Source organism: Pleurodeles waltl, chromosome 4_2 (assembly GCF_031143425.1).
Source record: "Pleurodeles waltl isolate 20211129_DDA chromosome 4_2, aPleWal1.hap1.20221129, whole genome shotgun sequence".
NCBI lineage: Eukaryota > Metazoa > Chordata > Amphibia > Caudata > Salamandridae > Pleurodeles > Pleurodeles waltl.
Genome location: NC_090443.1, coordinates 1,064,511,205 through 1,064,533,168, shown reverse-complemented (window position 1 = coordinate 1,064,533,168; position 21,964 = coordinate 1,064,511,205). Strand labels below are relative to the sequence as shown.

At 49.0% G+C, this 21,964-nt stretch overlaps 1 protein-coding gene across 1 annotated transcript in view; it reads right to left on the bottom strand.

Annotated features, from left to right (window-relative positions):
• The window catches only part of LOC138293761 (oocyte zinc finger protein XlCOF6-like), a 44,669-nt gene extending 31,753 nt beyond the window's left edge, over positions 1-12,916 (bottom strand). The window contains exons 1-2 of the mRNA XM_069233102.1: positions 12,797-12,916; positions 1,385-1,443 (exon numbers count right to left, since the gene is read on the bottom strand). The gene's annotated coding sequence lies outside the window, so the exon portion shown is untranslated. The remainder of the gene's footprint in view (positions 1-1,384; positions 1,444-12,796) is intronic.
• Between the last annotated feature and the right edge of the window lie 9,048 nt (positions 12,917-21,964).

Below are 21,964 nucleotides of genomic sequence, written 5' to 3'. Positions count from 1 at the left end.
TGTTTCACTGTTTTCTAAAGTGTCACTGGAGTCCTGCTAACCAGGACCCCAGTGCTCATGCTCTCTCCGCTTCTAAATCTGTCCTTACATACTAACTCAGCAATTTACTCAAAACTGGCATACTAGTTCTCACTTATAAGACCCTAGTATATGGTACCCTAGGGCATTGGGGTTCGAGGGGATCCCTCTGGGCTGCAGCATTACTTTTGCCACCCATAGGGAGCCCGTGGAAAGGCTTCTACAGGACTGCCATTGCAGCCTGCGTGAAAAGGTGCATCCACCCTTTCACTGCCATTTACACTGCACCGGGTCACTTGTAAGTCACCCCTATAGCAGGCCCTCCAGCCCTGAAGGCAGAGTGCAAAGTACTGTGTTTGAGGGCACCCCTGCATTAGCAGAGAGGGCCCCACATCGTCCAGGACCATTCCCCGGACTTCGTGAGTGCGGGGGCACCATTTTACAGGTGCACTGGACATGGTTCACTACCTATGGCCAGCTTCACAATGGTAACACTGAATATGGCCATCTAAGGTGTCTAGCAACTGGGAAGTGTACCCCAGTACCGATTCCAGTATTGGTTGCACAATCCCATGCACTCATTCCACTTCCAGACAGTGTAGGACTGACTCAGTCACATACACTCAGTGGTGCTGCCGTCCCAGGACTAAGCAGACTTACCCCCCAGGTAAGTCTTACAACACAGTCAGACTTTTTTTTTATATAAATAAAAACAAAAATGTGTTTGAGTGTATTTTAACATTTTTGGCCCTGAAAATGCAATCCTAAAAACAATCACAAGAGTGCCATAAAAATTTGGATTCAATGACCCAGGAGACTTACTGTTTTATTTTAGTTGTGCTGGGGGAGTGCTGGTCTTCCTGCAGTCCCCATCTACACAAGAGAAAAACCTTGGTGGTGTCCCTCCTGAATCTGCATGTGGCGTGCGGTTACATTTACATATGGTAAATAAGTATAACTAAATGTTAAAAAACCCTAGAAATTCACTGAAAAAAAACAAAAAGGTTAAACTAATGTTATAGTAGATGTGAAAAAAAAAAGCTTAGAAATTCGCTGCAAAACCCAAAGGCTTAAGTAATGTTATCGTTAGGTGAATTTGTCAATGACATCAGTAACTTTTTGAACTTTAAAAAAACCACACAAAAAACGCAGAAATTCACCAGTTATAATTAATAGCACTAACATGTGTTCTTGTCATGCACTGATTTTGACCTCATATATGACATCACTCATGACATGTTCTATGGCATAATTCATAATGGATGGGAAATCATTTTCTGGGCTTATGTTCAACTAGTAAGGTTCATGAGCCACCAACTTTTTACTATTATTTCAAAGTTCATATTTCACAGATAAGAGGTCTTACCTGTACATTATTTTACGGATTTCAAATTGCTGAATTCATTTGCAGGATATTTAGCGTCCCTACAAAAAGAAACAGTGAAATGAATGGTTAACACAGTATTTCTTCTTTGGTTCAGGTCTGCTCATGATGTGGGTGCGTGGGCATTTCAAGTTGTGCATTAAATGACTCTTACTGGGATACAAGAGAATAAGCGTGGCTTGGTGGTCGTGTAGATGGGGTTACGTGCGCCTATACTGGCGGAGCGTGGACATAAAGTAACTTAAGTAACACCGTTTACAAACAGTGCATTGCACTCGGATTCCCACATTAGCAGTGTTCGGTTTCTTTTCACTGAATCAGCTTTGGGCGGCTGGTCTGGGGTAGTCGTGCCAGCTGTCCCCGTCGCAGACTCACAATGCCGGTTGTACAACATTCAAGAAAAAGACATTGCAAATGGGAGAGAGGTTTTTTTTGTTAAAGAACGATAATATATGATGCCTAATCCCTGTAGTGCCATCATCTATGCACTTGTATCACATAAGGTGCTCTTTGATTTAGGGAATGGATAGCTTACACTTCTTTACTGGGTAACATTTGTGTTGGGAACACTTGATTTCAGGTATGTTATTTTGTTCTTACTTGTCCCTTTCTATTCCACTTAACTTAGGTAGGGGGTCTATTCGTCCTCACAGCCATCGCCTTTGAACTTGGTCATATTTGTAGCCCAGGTCTACGCACATTCAGGTTTCCTCAGTCCTCTTTGTTTCCGTGTGGAAAGTAGGGTACTTTCACTGTCTGTCCATTTCAGAACTTCACGCTGCCATTTAAGGGCACAGGATGCGTCTATGCTTTTCCAGACAAGTCTGTCTTTTAGCTAAAACAAAATATCCAACTTATAAAGTTACCTAAGTGTGTGGGTAGGCATCTAGGAAACTGTGTATTCAATTTGTCTATCAGAAAACATTGTCATTTTAGAGTTTGGTCACGCCAATTACTTATGTGTTGGAGCACAAGCCATGGGCGCCGCCTTCCTTTCCCCCGGCTGCTTCTGTTTACGATCCCTATGGAACCGCCGTCATGCGCATTCGAGTGAACACTCAAGTCTGGGGAATAAAGCTACCACACAGTATATACATTATTTCACTTTATGCGGAGGGTGCACTTCTACACTTAAGAGACCTGACCAAAAGCTTGCCGAGATAATGACACTGTAGGTGAGTTTGGTAATACGTCAGTACTTAATACTAACATACAAGCCTCTTATTCCATCTTAGACAAATGGGACCCATGTAACAATTAGATGAACTGGAGGTCACACTGAAATGGGAACCTTTGGGTACGCAGGAGTTCACATTTTTCAGAAGGATAAGCTTATGTTGAGAAACCTGGAGAAAGTTGTAATTGCATCAAAAAAGATCCATCCTCTTTTGGAGCTAACTTCCCCTTCCTTCTTTAGGAAAAGTGGCAAGAGCCAAAATGTTGGTACTCCCTAAACTAAAGCATCACTTTTCAGCATTAGCTGCTAAAATAAGAGAACTATTTTGGCTGGCACTGAGCAAAGTCTTATCAGAACTGATATCTGGAAGTGACAGGAGAATAGATATAGGGAAAGTCATGCAACTGTTGACTGGAGGACTGGGAGAGGTCCTAAAATTGAGAATGACTATTTTCTGGCCCAATTTCAATGGCAAATGAGATGCGTGGGCAGTGCAGCAAATCATAAGAAGTAGACAAAACTATGCATAGGTAGAAACACCACACAGGGAATGATATGGAGGGAACACAAAAGCGACCAAAACTCACCCCAGAACATTGGTGCAACAATACCCAAGTGAGAATGAACAATACAATGGGCTATGCCAATGGTTCTTAACCTTCTCACTTCTGTGGATCCCTCCCGCTAAATCACTGCAGAAAGGCAGGAACCCCAGCCTAATATTTACAACTCAAAACAAAACACAAATATACAGAAAGAAGTACACACCAAACAAATGCACAAATCATGATTTTTTTTTTTTAATTTACAAACAAAAAAATATACAAAAACCTAGATTAACAGGAAGGATCAAGCTTTTCAGAAATGTGGTTTTATTTTTAAAAAGAGAAAGTGATATGCAGTAGACTCTAGCCTATCACAACCTTCTTTGCTCCAAAGGTATGCTCTCTTTTTCTATGTGCATATCAGTGCATCAATTGAGGCCACCAAGCATGCATACTAAATTCTATTTGCAGTACCCTTGCTGCACTCCTGAGTCAAGCTAAGGATATCAGCCTAATTTTTAGTCTTCAATTTCAAAATTCCACATTTAAATTTGGGACATTGCTGACATTAAAATTTTGAAAAAGATGCATACTCCAGGAGTAAGTGTTGTGGACCCCAGGTTACAAACCGCTAGTATATGCCAGAGATCCCACTTTCGTACCTATGGAAACCTCCTGAATTCTATTAAGGACCAGAGGCTTCGGATTATGCTTCTCCTTCTTTGTAGTTCATTATTTCCAACATACAGCAGCCAATACAAATGTAGCTTTTATCAAAACTACAAACCCCAAAATGCCCCCTCATAACATCATCTCTTCTGTACCAATCACACCACATTAATCTGTATAAAGCAGCGAGGAACCATTGATCATCCTCTTTCTTTTCTGCTTCGCATGACAGATAAGTGTGCTTTTCATTAACATTCCCTTTATTGTTTATTTCACGCTGTTATTTCGGTGGTATTGCCTTGCTGGGTGGCGAGGTGACGCAAGTATTCTTACAACGCTTCCCGCGCTCACCCACTGCATCAGCCGCGTTTGTTTGAGGCACCCGGCCGGGTGCAAGGAGGTGGAGGGATGGTGCGCTATGGCGTGAGGACAGCTTGTCCTCTCTCTGGCTCACTGCCCATGCGAAGCGCCATGGGTCAATTTTACTGTCAGAAAGTGACAGCGAGCACATGCCTCGACATGCTTAGAGTCCCATCCCGTTAGCAAGCAATGGTCGAGCAGAGCGTCCCTCCTACACCCGGTAGCCTGGGCTGCATTTTGGGTATCTCAAGCTCTGTCCTGAGGGAGCTATAACCAAATAATAACTAAATAATAATACGATTGCCATCAAAATTATATTCTCTGGCAATTCTCAAGATAGACAGACCGCCAACGAGGCAGCTCTCTAACAAGAGTAGGAAGACCTTCTTTTGGCTGAAGACATTGTCCATGCACTGGGTGCTTCAGTGGCCCAGTCAGTCAACAAGACCCTTGCGGCGGCACTGCAGCCAACTGCCAGGCAATTAAAAAGATACGCACTAACAGTCCCGCCCTATGGCCAGCCTACCCCAGGGCCCTCCGCTCCCCAGACAGACACCCAGGTGCCCCACCCCATGACTTGGCCCCACACAGCCCCTCCAGCCCGACTGTCCCAGACTATGGTCACAGACCATGAGTACTCAGCACAGCCCTCCACCAGCACCCAAGGTCTGCCCCCTCCTCCACCTGACACTGTCAGATGAGTCTCACTCCCCACACCGACTCAGACGATGACTCCCCACAGCCAAAACAGCGATGACATTCCCCTGGTAGCCCCACTTCTTCTTTTGAGGACCCTGAGCCTTTTTCCCCAGTGCACCCTAGATCTTCCGACTGGACATCCCTCCCAGCGGTCACAGACTACGTACAGACAGGATTAGGGAAACCCCTAGACAAGGAGGTTAGGAACAGACTTCGGTCCGAGTGTTCTCACCCAGATATCCCTTGCAAGGATCCCAACTGGATTCCAATTTGGTCACCTTCTTTAAAAGGTCCTCAAAGGACCCAAAAAAGGGTATAGACAGGCCCTGGAAAATGTGTCAGGACAAAGTTCTCGATAGGACAGGCCCCCTCTGTAAAATATTAGACCTGGCTGTGACAGCAAAAAACGTCGGCTCCAACATCTATCCGGATATCCTAGAAGGATGGGCTCAACGAGCATTATGTATGCTCGGAAATGCAAAATGCGTGCTCTCCATAGAGGGAAGGAAGTTCCTATTGATGCGCATAGATCCCAAGTTAATGGAAGTAGCCACTGCAGAACCAGGTCCTCCATCTGTTTGGGGACAAGTTTGTTAAGGATCTTGGGAAGTTCATTCACACCTTCACGGCTTTGGATAAAGCTCAGACTTCTCTCAACAAAGTGTTCAAACAACGCATTTTTGCCAGGGTAGGCAGAAATCGAGGGCGTCTGTCCGGCCGCACCTCCTCCCGCAGCCCTCTAACAAACTACAGTTCCTCAGGAAGAGGCTACACAACCCAGACCAGGGACACCTTCTACCCAGCGAGGGCACAATCTGGACGTGCCCGCTTCAAACCGCGGCTTCCGTCCCCACTACAACGTTAAATTTAGCACCACCTCTCAAGGTAAGGCTATCACCATCGGCAGTAGTATTGGGGGCAGGACCAGGCATTTCCTATGCAATTGGGGTCCGTTAACCTCCGATCACTGGGTTCTGGAGATGATCACGGGGTTTCATCTATAATTTTTTGGGGAACCACACCAAACAGTCATTTCACAGCCTATTCTTTTTTCCACTCTTGACCACACTTTTATCCGGCAAGAGATAAACCAGCTGTTAAGCAAAGGCGCAATCGCCCCTTGGCAGGCAGATCCATCAGGTTTTGCAGCAGTATATTTGCAGTGAGCAAGAAGGGCGGGGGGTTCCCAACTGGTGAGAAATCTGAAAGATTTCAACAGTTGGATGATTTATCGGCGCATTTACTCAGAGACACCCTCAGGGAAGGGGACTGGATAGTCCGCCTGGATCTCAAGGATGCCCATTTATCGATCCCAATATTTCCCCCACACAGGAAATACTTACAGTTCCAGTGGGACAACCAATGGTTTCATTTCAAAGTCTTTCCCTTCGGCCTTTCTTCTGAGCCCTGGTGCTTCACCAAGGTCATGCATTCGGTGATAGAGAAACTCCAATTGTCTATCTCAACGACATTCTTCTCATGGCGCAGGGCATTATGCAGCACCTCAAATAGACCATTGAACTTCTACAGGATTTAGGTTTCCTGATCAATGCCACCAAATCCGAACTGACTCCTCGTCAGATGGAGTTCCTGGGATTCCAGAAAGACAATACCACTTCCCTTTTATCCCTTCTGGTACAAAAATTACAATTAATCCAGAAGGAGATCCGGTCAGTCCTCCACAAAGACAGGATTTCCCTCAGGATTTTAGCCAGGACAGTGGGATTACTATTGTCCTCCATTCAGACCATATTTCCAGCCCCTTTACAGTACAGGGCTCTTCAACATCTCAAGGTCCACCATCTCCAAAAGGGCCTTAGTTAAGCAGAGCTCATAGATCCCACTCCAGAGACAAGCAACGAGTTGCAGTGGTGGCTGGATCACATAGCGGCCTGGAACAGCAGAGCCTTTTTCGGATCTCGTCCGGATGTTGTCCTAGATTCAGACGCCAGCAGGTGGGGCTGTGGTGCCCGATGCGGCAACATCTCCTCTGGCTGTCGGTGGTCTCACGAAGAATCAGACCTTCACGTAAATTGTTTGGAGCGGTTAGCAGGTTCATTTGCAATAAGAGCACTGGCTCCACATTCCAGTTGTACCGTACTACTTTGAGTGGACAATGTATCTGCAGTCTGTTACATCAAAAAACTGGGAGGGACGAAATCACAGGCTCTAGTCCAGATAGCCAAAACATTCTGGCAGTACTGCCTGAAGAATCGAATTTCAGTAATGGCAAAATACCTACCGGGCCAGCTCAATGTAGTAGCGGATTGGAACTCCGGAATTTCTCAAAGACCCCAGCAAGTGGAAACTCCATCCGACAACATTTCAAGCGTTACAGACAAAATATGCCAATGTCATATAGCCTTTTTGCATCTTATCTTTCACATCAAACAGACCAATTTTTTTCCTCAGAGAACGGATCCCATAGCCATTGCCTCGGACGTGTTCCTACAACAATGGACAGGTCCGCTTCTTTATGCATTTCCCCCATTCATAATGATTCCGAGAGTGGCAACTCAGGTTCTACAACACAGAGCAGAACTGATTCTGGTCTCACTAGTTTGAGCACAGTCATGGTTTTCTCTTCTGTTAGAACTATCCTGAGATCTCCTAATGACGATTCCAACAATTCGCAATCTTTTATCAGACCCATCAGGACAATCTCAGCCACTCTTTGTTCAGAACAAGCTACAGCTCATGGCCTGGCACATTTCAGTCAACACTGGTGTCTACCGCTCCTTTCGAAGCTCGCTATCTTATTCATCTCCGCCCTCTGGATAGACTCCACCCATAAGCAATACCAATCCGCCTGGCGTAAATGGGTAGGTTGGTGCAACTCACTGAACCTGGATCCTCTGGACCCCCATTAATTAAAGATATAATCAATTCCTTGGCTGAACTGGCTTCAGAAGGCCAGAGTTACTTTTCAGTCAATAATTATAGATCAGCTATTTCAACAGGACATATGTCTAAAGAGGGGAAACCAGTAGGTGAGCATCCGATAGTAAGTAGTGATGAGAAGTATTCGATTAGCCAATCCCCCACAACCCAAGTATGTGTATTTATGTGATGTTGATATCATCCTAAATTTTTGGGAGATGGCCATGCAATTCTGATTTGTCCAGAAAGCAATTGTCAGCAAAACTAACCATTCTACTGTGCCTGCTCTCCTGCAGGGGAGTTTCTGACATTCATGCCCTGGATATTGCAGGAAGAGTATATTCTCCTGATGGTGTTACTTTTTCTATATCCCGGAGAACTTGCCTGGAGACCTTTTCCAGGCAAGTAACCTGTCCTAGTTTTCCAAAATGTATTGTACAATGTTTAAGAGACTATGAAGATCGAACCAGGGAATTTTGTCAATCTCCTGTGGTCAACTACTGATTGCTCTGCAGAAGCCTTTGCACCCTGTGTCTTCAGCTACGTTGGCGGGTTGGGTGAAGTGGATTGTGTCGGAAGCAGGTATCGATACATGCAGATTCGGGGCCATGGCGTCAAAAATTATCTCTTCTCTTTTGCAGCTTCCGATCAGAAGACTGGATAACTGGAAACCTAAAGACTACATTGCCGGGACACGGATCTCCTTGTCCTGCTAATTCAAGGGACAGTTCAATTCTATGTATTTCAACCAGCAGAACGTTTTTGTGGGACCTATTTATTAGTTGATATTCTTATTTCAGGGCAAAGAAAGAGGACGATCAATGGTTCCTCGCTCCTTCATACAGATTAATGTGGCGTGATTGGTACAGAAGAGATGATGTCATGGGGGGCATTTTGGGGTTTGTAGTTTTGATAAAAGTTACATTTTTATTGGCAGCTGTATGTTGGAAATAATAAACAGTAAAGAAGGAGAAGCAGTATCCTCGTCTCCGTGTCCTTAATAGAAATGTGAATTCTATTTCAGGACCGGAGGTGAGGATTAAGCAGTTCTTTCTTCACTTTATTATAGTCAGCAAATTCAAAGTTCAACAAACAAGAAACGTTCCAAAACTTCAAGTCCCATGACGCTAAGCACATAACCATGACAACCAATAAACCAATCCACTGTTCGTAATAGTGACTATATAAATAGCGGACAGGAGCAGTCCTTCCTCTTTCTTCACTGCTGCCCGTCAGTTAAGTCCTCGCTCCTTCTCGTTTCTACACAGGGTTGTCAGGGATTGCCTTATGGCTCGCTTTTTGCCTTGTATTTGCCTTTTGCTTGTTTAGATACGCTGGTTACTGTAGTGCATATTTCACATTCTGCACATTTTTTTTCTTGATAGCATATACGCGGTAGGCCCTTGACATAAATTATTGAACTGGCTGAGTCAGGCAGGGTATTAGGAGAGCCTTTGCCAACGGATATGGTCGCCAGATGGGCTCAAAGAGCGGTCTGTCTGCTGAGGAACGAGAATTGCGCCATCTCTACGGAGAGGCATTGGTCCCTCTTGATCAAGATTGACCCAAAATTGGGGGAATTAGCTACCTTGGAGGCAGGTGCGGTCGCTCAAGGCAATCTCTTCGGGGACCCCTTTGTGAAAGAGTTGGAGAGGTTTGTTGCTACCTTTTCTTCTCCGGACAAGGCACAGTCATCTATGCACAAGATCTTTCCGGGGAAGGTTTTCTCTGGGGCCGGAAGCAGAAGGGGTTGCTCCTCCGACCGACCCGGCAACCAGGCCCCACCAGATCCCAGGGGAGCCGCAACAACGGCTGGAGTGATGGGAGATACAGTGCATTCTTCCCCAACAGAGGTTCCAGTAGAGGCCGTCCCTCACACTTCAACTGAGGTTCCAATGCTCCAGGAGAAAGCTGTGGCGAGCATTCCCCTTTCCCCCCCGCAAAGCCTGGGAGGCAGAATCGCTCTATTCTTAGAGAATTGGGTTCGGATCACTTCCGACCCTTGGGTCTTGGAGACGGTGGCTAGTTTCCACATAGAATTCTATGGGACGCCGGTACAGCCATTGAGACCTCCTCCCATACGGTTCAGTTTTCAGGAATCTCCATTAATAGAGGCGGAGGTACACCACCTTCTTCTCAAAGGAGCCATTGCACCGACGAGCCTTCATCTGAAGGGTTTCTTAAGCAACATTTTCTTGGTCGAAAATAAGGACAAGGGTTTTCATCCGGTGATAAACCTCAAGACATTCAACGGAATGGGTGGTTTATCAACATTTCAAAATGGAAGGTATCCATCTCCTCAGAGATCTTTTGTGTCAAGGGGGCTGACTGGTCCGTTTGGACCTCAAGGACGCTTACTTACAGTCCTGATTTTGCCTCCTCACCAGCGCTTTCTGCAATTTCAGTGGCAGAACCTACTTTACGAATTCAGGTATCTACCTTTCAGCCTATCATCAGCACCATGGTGCTTCCCGAAGCTACTATAACCTGTAGTGGAGTACTTGAGGACCCAAGGCATTAGGCTAATTATTTACCTTGATGACATCATTTTGATACATCAATCCTGGTCTAAACTGTTGGTATACGTGAACATGACTATTGCCTTGTTTCAGGATCTCGGTTTTGTGGTCAATGCAGAGAAGTCTATGCTTCTCCCATCGCAATCCACGACCTTCCTGGGCTTTGTAATGGACACTACGTCTGCAAAACAAGCTCCCAGAGACCAAAATATCCAAGAACAAGAAAGAAATATCCAAAGTGCTCAGGAGAGACAGGACCTCCCTCCGCCAGATAGCCAGGATTGTGGGCCTTCTGACATCCTCTATTCAGGCTATCTTCCCGGGTCCTTTGCACTACAGGGCCCTGCAACGATTGAAGGCGTCCCATCTCAGGAAGGGACACAGATATTCAGCACTGGAGGAACTTTCATCGGAAGCTCGGTCGGAGATGCAGTGGTGGTTGAACCACATGGAGGCGTGAAATGGGAAAGCGATCTTTGGCTCCCTCCCCGACCTATTGATAAGAGTCGGATGCCAGCAGAATGGGTTAGGGAGCCCAGTGCAGTCGGATTTCCATTTGGGGGGGGTGGTCCGAGGACCTCAGGGGAGCTGAATCTTCATATCAATTGCCTCAAACTCTTACGGGGTTCATTTGCGATTCGGTCGCTAAATCCTGTTGTATTCTACTACGTCTGGACAACATTTTGGCCGTCCAGTACATAAACAGGCTGGGAAGCACTCGGTCCAGAGTCCTGGTGGAACTGACAAAGGACTTTTGCCATTATTGTCTGCAGAGGCAGATCTCTGTAACTGGAATATTTTCCAGGAATTCAAAACAACTTGGCGGACTGGAACTCCTGTTACATCAGGAATTCCAGCGATTGGCAACTGGACCCTGCCATCTTTCGGTCTCTGATGGATTGTTGGGGGTCCCTGTGGGATGGATCGGTTTGCCTCTCACTAAATGCTCAGCTTCCAGTTTACTTAAGTTGGAGACCAGACCTGGGAGCTACAGCTGTGGATGCTTTTCTGCCGGATTGGTCAGGAAACCAGGGTTATGCATACTGTTGATCCCCAGAGTGGTGACACGGGTGAGGCATCAATGGGGCTGTTGGGAAGACATCCACCTTTCATGGGACGCTATGGCCTTTATCAGAAAGGCTCCGGGTACCATCAAGCGATACAAGTCAGCCTGGAACAGATGGGCTTCTTGGTGTCTGGAGAGGAAGGTGGATCCCGTGGGAGCCCCAGTTGCGTTTGTAGTCAACTTCCTGGCAGAAAAGTATACTTCTGGGTTGGCATATTGTACCATCAATTCTTTCCGTTCTGACATTTCCGTGGGTCAGGTTAATAATTTACCAGTTGGGGTACACCCCTTGGGTAAGTAAACTGCTAAAAATTGTTTGTCTAGACCTCCAGAACCTAGATATTCTGCTTTACGGGATGTCAATAAAGTTCTCAACTTTATTTGTTCCTGGCTGGATAATAGGTTTTTGTCCAGGAAACAGATCTCAGCTAAGCTGGTGATGCTCTTATGTCTCATTTCCTGAAAGAGTTTCCGACGTGCGTGCTTTGGATGTATCAGCACGGGTTTACACTCCTGAAGGGGTTACATTTACCATCTTGAGAAGGACTAAAATGAGTACAAGGTCAGATTCCTATACCAGTTTTGGAGTCTCATCCTAATCTTTGTGTGGTCAGATGTCTTAAGACGTATGAGGTGTACACAGAGGAATCTAGACCTCTGGGTGAGAGACAACTTCTGCTTACTATCAGTATTACCCACTGAACGATGTTTTTTTTTCAGTTTGCGTCTTTTTTGGGTGGATTCTTCCGTTTACAGGTCAGTTGAACTATCCACTCTCTACGAGCAATTAATTATGTTGCAGTGTTATTTGTCGCAGATTTCCGTCTGATGTTGATATGGTTTGGGTTTGTCACATTGATGTCCTCTTCATGCGTTGGATGATGTACACTTGTTAAATCGTCTCTCTTCCATGGCTCGTTTGGTATTTGATGCCTCCTTTATTTTGTAGGTGATTCCAAAGGTGATTCAGATCTGGAGTCTTTAACTTTCTACAGTGAAGAAGAGGAGGGGATGCTCCCGTCAGCTACTGACAGTCACCATGACGGCCAGTGGGCTGGTTAATGGGGTGTCTTGGTCATGTGCTCCGCGTCATGGGACTTTAAGCTTTGGAACGTTTCTCGAACTTTGAAGTTGCGGACTATAATAAAAGGACTGCATAATCCTCGCCTGTGTCCTTCACACTGAAACTTTCCTTCACGTGAGCGAGTAAATGTTACAGTGGCGAGGGCCGGGACCGACCCAGAGGGCCGCAGCGGCCTCACTGGAGGACAACCTCGGTCTCATCTGGGAGCTGCGATGCGGGAGCGGAGGCCGCGAGAGCCCCACGGGCGGGAGGGAGCCCCCGCGGGGCGGAGCGCCGGCAGGTGCCCCGGAGCACGGACGCCCGCTGCGTGTGACGACGGAGGAGGGACCCGCGGCTCGGGCCTGTGACTGTGTCAGGAGCTCACGTGAGGGGCAGTGCAGGGCGCGAACACTCACCTCACCGCTGCGGCGCCGCTGAGGGCCGCGAGACGCAAGGGACGTCACCGCCCACCGCGGCCAATCAGAGGCCCTCACGGTGACGTCACTTCCGAAGCCTCAGACGGTACTGGCAACATCCACCCCAACCGGAGGCCGTGCGCGTGACGTCACTTCCGGCGGTCTGAAAGCAGCGCGCACGCTCTTCTCTCAACGGACGCAGACGCCGCCGGGTGTACTGACGCTTGACGCTCCCTGTCCGACTCTGCACCCCCTACGTCAGAGGGGGCTCGTTCATTCAGCTGCTTCCTGCATGTTTCAGCACGTGCGTCCGTCTCCGCTCCCCCAGCGCGATGTTGCGCATGCGCGAGTGCTCACAGCAGCACAGATCCAAGCGAGGTGTTTAACCCCGTCGCTGCCAATGTTTAACCCCGTCGCTGCCAATGTTTAACCCCGTCGCTGCCAGTGTTTAACCCCGTCGCTGCCAGTGTTTAACCCCTTCGCTGCCAATGTTTAACCCCTTCGCTGCCAGTGTTTAACCCCGTCGCTGCCAATGTTTAACCCCGTCGCTGCCAATGTTTAACCCCTTCGCTGCCAATGTTTAACCCCTTCGCTGCCAGTGTTTAACCCCTTCGCTGCCAATGTTTAACCCCTTCGCTGCCAGTGTTTAACCCCTTCGCTGCCAATGTTTAACCCCGTCGCTGCAAATGTTTAACCCCTTCGCTGCCAATGTTTAACCCCGTCGCCGCCAATGTTTAACCCCGTCGCCGCCAATGTTTAACCCCTTCGCCGCCAATGTTTCACCCCTTCGCTGCCAATGTTTAACCCCGTCGCTGCCAATGTTTAACCCCGTCGCCGCCAATGTTTCACCCCTTCGCTGCCAATGTTTAACCCCGTCGCCGCCAATGTTTAACCCCGTCGCCGCCAATGTTTAACCCCTTCGCCGCCAATGTTTCACCCCTTCGCTGCCAATGTTTAACCCCGTCGCTGCCAATGTTTAACCCCGTCGCTGCCAATGTTTCACCCCTTCGCTGCCAATGTTTCACCCCTTCGCTGCCAATGTTTAACCCCTTCGCTGCCAATGTTTCACCCCTTCGCTGCCAATGTTTCACCCCTTCGCTGCCAATGTTTAACCCCGTCGCTGCCAGTGTTTAACCCCGTCGCTGCCAGTGTTTAACCCCTTCGCTGCCAGTGTTTAACCCCTTCGCTGCCAGTGTTTAACCCCTTCGCTGCCAGTGTTTAACCCCTTCGCTGCCAGTGTTTAACCCCGTCGCTGCCAATGTTTAACCCCGTCGCTGCCAATGTTTCACCCCGTCGCTGCCAGTGTTTAACCCCTTCGCTGCCAATGTTTAACCCCTTCGCTGCCAGTGTTCAACCCCTTCGCTGCCAGTGTTCAACCCCTTCGCTGCCAGTGTTTAACCCCTTCGCTGCCAGTGTTTAACCCCGTCGCTGCCAGTGTTTAACCCCTTCGCTGCCAGTGTTTAACCCCGTCGCTGCCAGTGTTTAACCCCTTCGCTGCCAATGTTTAACCCCTTCGCTGCCAATGTTTAACCCCTTCGCTGCCAGTGTTTAACCCCTTCGCTGCCAATGTTTCACCCCGTCGCTGCCAGTGTTTAACCCCGTCGCTGCCAGTGTTTAACCCCGTCGCTGCCAATGTTTAACCCCGTCGCTGCCAGTGTTTAACCCCGTCGCTGCCAGTGTTTAACCCCGTCGCTGCCAGTGTTTAACCCCTTCGCTGCCAATGTTTAACCCCTTCGCTGCCAGTGTTTAACCCCGTCGCTGCCAATGTTTAACCCCGTCGCTGCCAATGTTTAACCCCTTCGCTGCCAGTGTTTAACCCCTTCGCTGCCAGTGTTTAACCCCGTCGCTGCCAATGTTTCACCCCTTCGCTGCCAATGTTTAACCCCGTCGCTGCCAGTGTTTAACCCCGTCGCTGCAAATGTTTAACCCCGTCGCTGCCAATGTTTAACCCCGTCGCTGCCAATGTTTAACCCCGTCGCTGCCAATGTTTAACCCCGTCGCTGCCAGTGTTTAACCCCTTCGCTGCCAGTGTTTAACCCCGTCGCTGCCAATGTTTAACCCCGTCGCTGCCAATGTTTCACCCCGTCGCTGCCAGTGTTTAACCCCTTCGCTGCCAATGTTTAACCCCTTCGCTGCCAGTGTTTAACCCCTTCGCTGCCAGTGTTTAACCCCTTCGCTGCCAGTGTTTAACCCCGTCGCTGCCAGTGTTTAACCCCTTCGCTGCCAGTGTTTAACCCCGTCGCTGCCAGTGTTTAACCCCTTCGCTGCCAATGTTTAACCCCTTCGCTGCCAATGTTTAACCCCTTCGCTGCCAGTGTTTAACCCCGTCGCTGCCAGTGTTTAACCCCTTCGCTGCCAGTGTTTCACCCCGTCGCTGCCAGTGTTTAACCCCGTCGCTGCCAGTGTTTAACCCCGTCGCTGCCAATGTTTAACCCCGTCGCTGCCAATGTTTCACCCCGTCGCTGCCAATGTTTAACCCCTTCGCTGCCAATGTTTCACCCCGTCGCTGCCAATGTTTAACCCCTTCGCTGCCAATGTTTCACCCCGTCGCTGCCAATGTTTAACCCCTTCGCTGCCAATGTTTAACCCCGTCGCTGCCAATGTTTAACCCCGTCGCTGCCAATGTTTCACCCCTTCGCTGCCAATGTTTCACCCCGTCGCTGCCAGTGTTTAACCCCGTCGCTGCCAGTGTTTCACCCCGTCGCTGCCAATGTTTAACCCCGTCGCTGCCAATGTTTCACCCCGTCGCTGCCAATGTTTAACCCCTTCGCTGCCAATGTTTAACCCCGTCGCTGCCAATGTTTAACCCCGTCGCTGCCAATGTTTCACCCCGTCGCTGCCAATGTTTAACCCCGTCGCTGCCAGTGTTTAACCCCGTCGCTGCCAATGTTTCACCCCTTCGCTGCCAATGTTTCACCCCGTCGCTGCCAGTGTTTAACCCCGTCGCTGCCAGTGTTTAACCCCTTCGCTGCCAATGTTTAACCCCGTCGCTGCCAATGTTTCACCCCGTCGCTGCCAATGTTTCACCCCGTCGCTGCCAATGTTTCACCCCGTCGCTGCCAATGTTTCACCCCGTCGCTGCCAGTGTTTCACCCCGTCGCTGCCAGTGTTTAACCCCGTCTCTGCCAATGTTTAACCCCGTCGCTGCCAATGTTTCACCCCGTCGCTGCCAATGTTTAACCCCTTCGCTGCCAATGTTTAACCCCTTCGCTGCCAATGTTTAACCCCGTCGCTGCCAATGTTTAACCCCGTCGCTGCCAATGTTTAACCCCTTCGCTGCCAATGTTTAACCCCTTCGCTGCCAATGTTTAACCCCTTCGCTGCCAATGTTTAACCCCTTCGCTGCCAATGTTTCACCCCGTCGCTGCCAATGTTTCACCCCGTCGCTGCCAATGTCTAACCCCGTCGCTGCCAATGTTTCACCCCGTCGCTGCCAATGTTTCACCCCGTCGCTGCCAATGTCTATCCCCGTCGCTGCCAATGTCTAACCCCGTCGCTGCCAATGTTTCACCCCGTCGCTGCCAGTGTTTAACCCCGTCGCTGCCAATGTTTCACCCCGTCGCTGCCAATGTTTCACCCCGTCGCTGCCAATGTCTAACCCCGTCGCTGCCAATGTTTAACCCCTTCGCTGCCAATGTTTCACCCCGTCGCTGCCAGTGTTTAACCCCGTCGCTGCCAATGTTTAACCCCGTCGCTGCCAATGTTTCACCCCGTCGCTGCCAATGTTTAACCCCTTCGCTGCCAATGTTTCACCCCGTCGCTGCCAATGTTTAACCCCTTCGCTGCCAATGTTTCACCCCGTCGCTGCCAATGTTTAACCCCTTCGCTGCCAATGTTTAACCCCGTCGCTGCCAATGTTTAACCCCTTCGCTGCCAATGTTTAACCCCTTCGCTGCCAATGTTTCACCCCGTCGCTGCCAATGTTTCACCCCGTCGCTGCGAATGTTTAACCCCGTCGCTGCCAGTGTTTAACCCCGTCGCTGCCAGTGTTTAACCACTTCGCTGCCAATGTTTCACCCCTTCGCTGCCAATGTTTCACCCCGTCGCTGCCAATGTTTAACCCCGTCGCTGCCAATGTTTAACCCCGTCGCTGCCAATGTTTCACCCCGTCGCTGCCAATGTTTCACCCCGTCGCTGCCAATGTTTCACCCCTACGCTGCCAATGTTTAACCCCTTCGCTGCCAATGTTTAACCCCGTCGCTGCCAATGTTTAACCCCTTCGCTGCCAATGTTTCACCCCGTCGCTGCCAATGTTTAACCCCTTCGCTGCCAATGTTTAACCCCTTCGCTGCCAATGTTTCACCCCGTCGCTGCCAATGTTTAACCCCTTCGCTGCCAATGTTTAACCCCGTCGCTGCCAATGTTTCACCCCGTCGCTGCCAATGTTTAACCCCTTCGCTGCCAATGTTTAACCCCGTCGCTGCCAATGTTTAACCCCTTCGCTGCCAATGTTTCACCCGTCGCTGCCAATGTTTAACCCCGTCGCTGCCAATGTTTCACCCCGTCGCTGCCAATGTTTAACCCCGTCGCTGCCAATGTTTAACCCCTTCGCTGCCAATGTTTAACCCCGTCGCTGCCAATGTTTCACCCCTTCGCTGCCAATGTTTCACCCCTTCGCTGCCAATGTTTAACCCCGTCGCTGCCAATGTTTAACCCCGTCGCTGCCAATGTTTAACCCCGTCCCTGCCAATGTTTAACACCTTCGCTGCCAATGTTTCACCCCGTCGCTGCCAATGTTTCACCCCTTCGCTGCCAATGTTTAACCCCGTCGCTGCCAATGTTTAACCCCGTCGCTGCCAATGTTTAACCCCGTCGCTGCCAATGTTTAACCCCTTCGCTGCCAATGTTTAACCCCGTCGCTGCCAATGTTTAACCCCGTCCCTGCCAATGTTTAACACCTTCGCTGCCAATGTTTAACCCCGTCGCTGCCAGTGTTTAACCCCGTCGCTGCCAGTGTTTAACCCCTTCGCTGCCAATGTTTAACCCCGTCGCTGCCAATGTTTAACCCCGTCCCTGCCAATGTTTAACCCCTTCGCTGCCAATGTTTAACCCCGTCGCTGCCAATGTTTCACCCCGTCGCTGCCAATGTTTCACCCCGTCGCTGCCAATGTTTAACCCCGTCGCTGCCAATGTTTCACCCCGTCGCTGCCAATGTTTCACCCCGTCGCTGCCAATGTTTCACCCCTGCCAATGTTTCACCCCGTCGCTGCCAGTGTTTAACCCCTTCGCTGCAAATGTTTAACCCCGTCGCTGCCAATGTTTAACCCCTTCGCTGCCAATGTTTAACCCCGTCGCTGCCAATGTTTAACCCCGTCGCTGCCAATGTTTAACCCCGTCGCTGCCAATGTTTCACCCCGTCGCTGCCAGTGTTTAACCCCGTCGCTGCCAGTGTTTCACCCCGTCGCTGCCAGTGTTTCACCCCGTCGCTGCCAGTGTTTCACCCCGTCGCTGCCAGTGTTTAACCCCGTCGCTGCCAGTGTTTAACCCCGTCGCTGCCAATGTTTAACCCCTTCGCTGCCAGTGTTTAACCCCGTCGCTGCCAGTGTTTAACCCCGTCGCTGCCAGTATTTCACCCCGTCGCTGCCAATGTTTAACCCCGTCGCTGCCAGTGTTTCACCCCGTCGCTGCCAGTGTTTAACCCCTTCGCTGCCAATGTTTAACCCCGTCGCTGCCAATGTTTAACCCCTTCGCTGCCAATGTTTAACCCCTTCGCTGCCAATGTTTAACCCCGTCGCTGCCAATGTTTCACCCCTTCGCTGCCAATGTTTCACCCCGTCGCTGCCAATGTTTAATCCCGTCGCTGCCAATGTTTCACCCCGTCGCTGCCAATGTTTAACCCCTTCGCTGCCAATGTTTAACCCCGTCGCTGCCAATGTTTAACCCCGTCGCTGCCAATGTTTAACCCCTGGTTGCCAATGTTTAACCCCGTCGCTGCCAATGTTTAACCCCTTCGCTGCCAATGTTTCACCCCGTCGCTGCCAATGTTTAACCCCGTCGCTGCCAATGTTTAACCCCTTCGCTGCCAATGTTTAACCCCGTCGCTGCCAATGTTTCACCCCGTCGCTGCCAATGTTTCACCCCGTCGCTGCCAATGTTTAACCCCGTCGCTGCCAATGTTTAACCCCTTCGCTGCCAATGTTTAACCCCGTCGCTGCCAATGTTTAACCCCTTCGCTGCCAATGTTTCACCCCGTCGCTGCCAATGTTTCACCCCTTCGCTGCCAATGTTTAACCCCGTCGCTGCCAATGTTTAACCCCTTCGCTGCCAGTGTTTAACCCCTTCGCTGCCAGTGTTTAACCCCGTCGCTGCCAATGTTTAACCCCGTCGCTGCCAATGTTTAACCCCTTCGCTGCCAATGTTTAACCCCGTCGCTGCCAATGTTTAACCCCGTCGCTGCCAATGTTTAACCCCGTCGCTGCCAATGTTTAACCCCTTCGCTGCCAATGTTTCACCCCGTCGCTGCCAATGTTTAACCCCGTCGCTGCCAATGTTTCACCCCGTCGCTGCCAATGTTTAACCCCTTTGCTGCCAGTGTTTAACCCCTTCGCTGCCAATGTTTAACCCCGTCGCTGCCAATGTTTAACCCCTTCGCTGCCAGTGTTTAACCCCTTCGCTGCCAGTGTTTAACCCCGTCGCTGCCAATGTTTAACCCCGTCGCTGCCAATGTTTAACCCCTTCGCTGCCAATGTTTAACCCCGTCGCTGCCAATGTTTAACCCCGTCGCTGCCAATGTTTAACCCCTTCGCTGCCAATGTTTCACCCCGTCGCTGCCAATGTTTAACCCCGTCGCTGCCAATGTTTCACCCCGTCGCTGCCAATGTTTAACCCTGTCGCTGCCAATGTTTCACCCCGTCGCTGCCAATGTTTAACCCCGTCGCTGCCAATGTTTAACCCCTTCGCTGCCAATGTTTCACCCCGTCGCTGCCAATGTTTCACCCCTTCGCTGCCAATGTTTAACCCCGTCGCTGCCAATGTTTAACCCCGTCGCTGCCAGTGTTTAACCCCTTCGCTGCCAATGTTTAACCCCGTCGCCGCCAATGTTTAACCCCGTCGCCGCCAATGTTTAACCCCGTCGCCGCCAATGTTTAACCCCTTCGCTGCCAATGTTTCACCCCTTCGCTGCCAATGTTTAACCCCGTCGCTGCCAATGTTTAACCCCGTCGCTGCCAATGTTTCACCCCTTCGCTGCCAATGTTTCACCCCTTCGCTGCCAATGTTTAACCCCGTCGCTGCCAATGTTTAACCCCGTCGCTGCCAATGTTTAACCCCGTCGCTGCCAATGTTTAACCCCGTCGCTGCCAATGTTTCACCCCGTCGCTGCCAATGTTTAACCCCGTCGCTGCCAGGACTTTTCCTTCTCAGGTGCCAGACACTGTTTGCTCTATTTGGGGCTCTTCGCTTTTAGGCCCTCATAACTTTTTGTCCACATAAGCTACGCAAGCCAAATTTTAGTCCTTTTTTCCCCACATCCCAGGGAATCGACAGGTACCCAGACTTTGTGGGTTCCCCTGAAGGAGACAAAGAAATTTGCCAAAATGCAGCAAAAATTTCGTTTTTTCAAACAAGGGAAAAAAGGGCTGCAGAAGAGGGCTCGTGTTTTGTCCTTGAGGGCTCGTGTTTTTTCCTTGAAAATGGCATCAGCAAAGGGTTTGCGGTGCTAAAATAACCATCTTCCCAGCTTTCAGGAACGGGCAGACTTGAATCAGAAAACGCAGTTTTTCAACCCAATTTTGGCATTTTACTGGGACATACTCCATTTTAATGTAGACAAAATTTATAATTCACCAAGGGGTCATTTGTGTAGATCCTACAGTGTTTTCCTACAGAAATAACAACATAAATAAAAAATAATAAAATTGACGTACAAAAAAAACAACTGTTTTTTCTCCATGTTTTACTCTGTAACTTTTTCCTGCGAAGTTAGATTTTTGAAAGCAATATACCGTTACGTCTGCTGGACTCTTCTGGTTGCGGGGATATAATGGGCTTGTCGGTTCATCAATAACCCTAGGTACCCAGAGCCAATAAATGAGCTGCACCTTGCAATGGGTTTTCATTCTATACCAGGTATACAGCAATTCATTTGCTGAAATATAAAGATTGAAAGATAGGATTTAAGAAAACCTTTGTATTTCCAAAATGGGCCATGACAAGGTGTTGAGAAGCAATGGTTATTTGCACATGTCTGAATTCTGGGGTCCCCATACTAGCATGTGAATTACAGGTCATTTCTCAAATAGATTTCTTTTTTACACACTGTCTTACATTTGGAAAGAAAAAATGTTGAATACGACAAAGGCCAATAACACTTGTTCTTCTATTCTGTTTTCCCACAAGTCTCCTGATAAAAATGGTACCTCACTTGCTTGTGTAGGCCAAGTGCCTGCGTCAGGAAACGTAACATGGACACATCACATTTTTACATTGAAATTTGACGTGTTTTTTGCAAAGGGCCTACTTGTGGATTTGGGCCCCTAGCTCATTCAGCACCTAAGAAAACCTTGCAAACCAGGACATTTCTGAAAACTAGACACCTATGGGATTACAGAATGGGTTTGCTTATGGGGCACTCACCAAGTTCCTTTACCCAGAATCCTTTGCAAACCTTACAATTTGTCCAAAAAAACCATTTTCCTCTCATTTCAGTGACAGAAAGTTCTGTAATCTGAGAGGAGACACAAATTTTCTTCCACCCAGCATTCCCCCAAGTGTCCTGATAAAAATGGTACCTCACTTGTGTGGGTAGGCCTAGCGCCCGCAACAGGAAATGCCCCAAAACACAACTTGGACACTTCACATTTTCCTAAAGCAAACAGAGCTGTTTTTAGCAAAGTGCCTAGCTGTGGATTTTGGCTTCAAGCTCAGCCGGCACCTAGGGAAACCTACCAAACCTGTGCATTTCCCCCAAGTCTCCCAATAAAAATGGTACCTCACTTGTGTGGGTACTCCTAGGTCTCGTGACAGTAAATGCCCCAAAACACTATCTGGACACATCAAAATTATCAAATACAAAACTACCTGTTTTGGTGGGGAGGGGGGCACCTGCGTTTTTGTTCCTGGATTCAGCAGCCATCTAGGAAAACCTACCAAACCCAGACATTTCTGAAAAATAGACACTAGAGGGAGTGCAGGGAGGTTTGACTTTCGTGGATCCTCCAATGTTTTCTT